The sequence below is a fragment of the Penaeus chinensis genome, chromosome 10 (genome assembly GCF_019202785.1).
Source record: "Penaeus chinensis breed Huanghai No. 1 chromosome 10, ASM1920278v2, whole genome shotgun sequence".
Classification (NCBI taxonomy): Eukaryota; Metazoa; Arthropoda; class Malacostraca; order Decapoda; family Penaeidae; genus Penaeus; species Penaeus chinensis.
The window spans coordinates 34,102,145-34,104,644 of record NC_061828.1 but is presented as its reverse complement, the minus strand read 5'-3'; the positions used below and the strand labels follow the sequence as shown (position 1 = coordinate 34,104,644).

General features: G+C 30.0%; 1 protein-coding gene across 11 annotated transcripts in view; it reads left to right on the top strand.

The window, feature by feature from the left end:
- Nucleotides 1-2,279, top strand: part of LOC125029750 (peregrin-like) — a 24,180-nt gene extending 21,901 nt beyond the window's left edge. For all 11 annotated transcript variants that reach the window (XM_047619877.1, XM_047619876.1, XM_047619881.1 and 8 more), the window contains one exon: nt 1-2,279. This exon is cut by the window's left edge and continues 1,618 nt beyond it. The gene's annotated coding sequence lies outside the window, so the exon portion shown is untranslated.
- Nucleotides 2,280-2,500: the final 221 nt, after the last annotated feature.

The window sequence follows — 2,500 nt, the reverse complement described above, 5'->3', positions numbered from 1 at the left end:
AAAGTAATTTTGGATATGATTTGATGGGAATCACTTTCATATTTTCAACATCAGAACATTGTCATTCTTAAGTAAAAATGTAAGTGAAATCTTGTATTATCTAAGAACTTCAGTGATTTATTTATTAGTCATAATAGAAAAATCATGGTAATTGCATAACAATTTACTAGTACAAAGGCAATCATTGAATTGTTCATCATCATTAGAAACATGTTCATTAAATTATTACCTAGTCACACCTGATGTTGGGCGCTGTTTATGGTAGGAGTTTCATCCTGATTCCTGCCATTGTTATTTGTAATTTTAATTAATCTGAAAAACACACGTTAAAGGTACATATTGGATCATTTTCATAAGCAGTGCCTTTTCAAGACCATCGCCATCATCATGCAAGTCAACCACAAGAGAATTCTGGTTTGCATTTTTCCTGAAAAGTCTCCCTTGTCATTTTATTAAATAAGCAATAACAATGGGTAGATCAAACCCTGTTATTATTTTATTTTTGTCATTGATCAATTAATATCTATATTTTAGGTGAATGATCATTATTTAAATGTTTACTAACAGTAATGTGGATTTTCTTAATAATAATGTTCAATCTGGGTGCTGACACACATGAGCAAAATGTATACCATACATTACATGTTTATAGGCATCTAAGCCAGTGTGTACCTAGACCGATAGAGTTGTTTATTCTGAGAGGTGTTTTGTTTATGTGAAGCTCAGGTTATGGATTGCTTTTTTTAATGTAGAAAATGTCTAATATTCAAAATTGAAGATCTGAAAGTATGAAACATTAAGAAGGAAAGAATCTTAACTCCAAGATTTTAAAAACATTGGTAGTCTTGCATTATTAGTAGCATAATTCAGGACTTTGAAGGAAATTTTTAATAATTGTGATACTTAGTAATATGTTTGCTGTTTTTAAAAGTATATATTATTTTTGTATACATTTTGGTTTATTTTTTATTCAAAATTACCTGCTTCATGGTATAATTAATCAGTCTCTTGGTTTGCATTGTTTAGATTAGTAATGCTCAAATATTATTATATAGCACAAAGTACAGATATTTCACTGCCCAACATTGTTTAAAGTATGATATAAAAGGTCAAGCATATACTGCGATTATGGGATGGAGTATTTTAAAATGTGTTCATTACAAGACAAATTAAATACCTCTTTAGGCTCTTTCTCGTTTGAACCTACCCAGTACAAGATCAAGATTTTTCATTATATAAGAAGGATCTTAAACATTACCATGCGTGTAATGGGGAAATGTTAATTCATTAACTAGTTTTTGCTTTGATTTTAGTACACCAGCCTTGTATGTATTATGAACCTTGCAATAATTGCAATAATCATTTTTTATTCAAGGGGAAAGGTTAATTCGAAGCAGCCATTATTTGAAGGTATTTCAAATGAAAATTATTAGTCTTACAATTATGAAAGCATCACACTGCCAGAGCCCTTGTAATATTGATCATTTCAGTTGTATATTTGCTGTTATGTAATATAAAATATTTAACACTTGTCCAAAAGAATATACAATTGATGACAAAAGTTAAGAAGTTATCAATATGCTTAAGAAAAATCACAATTTGCAATAAGCAGCATGCAAATAGTTATATTTTGGTTATTTTTTGTATGAAGAAGTCATGAGAATTCCCGAACACCATAACTTGAAGGGAGTGCAGTGTTTTGTAGTAGCTATCGATATTACAATGCGAACCTTATTAGAAAAGGCTTAAGTATCCTTCCAGATTCTTGATATTGGGGAACCATTTCTTTTTATTCTAGACATCCAGGTATATAGTTGTATTGGCAAAGGTGATCCAGCTTCTGCAACTGTCATTGATATGTTCGGCTTTCAAGATTTTATCATTTTTAGGAACCATTTCAGTAAATATGCCTTATGATGTATACGATATACATGCAAGAATACTGCTTCCAAAATTAAGTTAATGGTATGATAATCAGATTAATTCTCAGAGTGATTATAAATTGGTCAGTTGTATTAGTGTAAGCAAATGAATATTTTTGTAAGTTGGTGATGACTTAGGTTGTATGGTGTTATTTTCTACATCTGAGTGTTTTTTGCCTTATTTTTTTACTTATTTGGATGTCAAGAAAACGATACATTTTATTTTTATTTTTTTGGAGTCTGATTTTAGAAATTTGGTTTATTTTGATATTCAGCATCTGTGTATTTATCCTTGCTTCTTAGACTGACCGCATATTTATAAGGCTGCTTTTTTGAGAATATATGTCCATGAAAATCGAATTTGTTTACTTATCCTTGGAATTCCGTTCCAGTATATTATCTATGACAGTGTCTATGGAGAGAAAGAATAGAATTATACTATTGGAATTACACTATTTATTGTTATATCAACCTAATAGTATAAGCAGAATAGAAACTTGTACTTCGTCACTATAGCAAGTAATAAGGACCCTTTCAGACCCTTTCTCGCGGTATGCTTAGCAACTTTTGTAATTAAT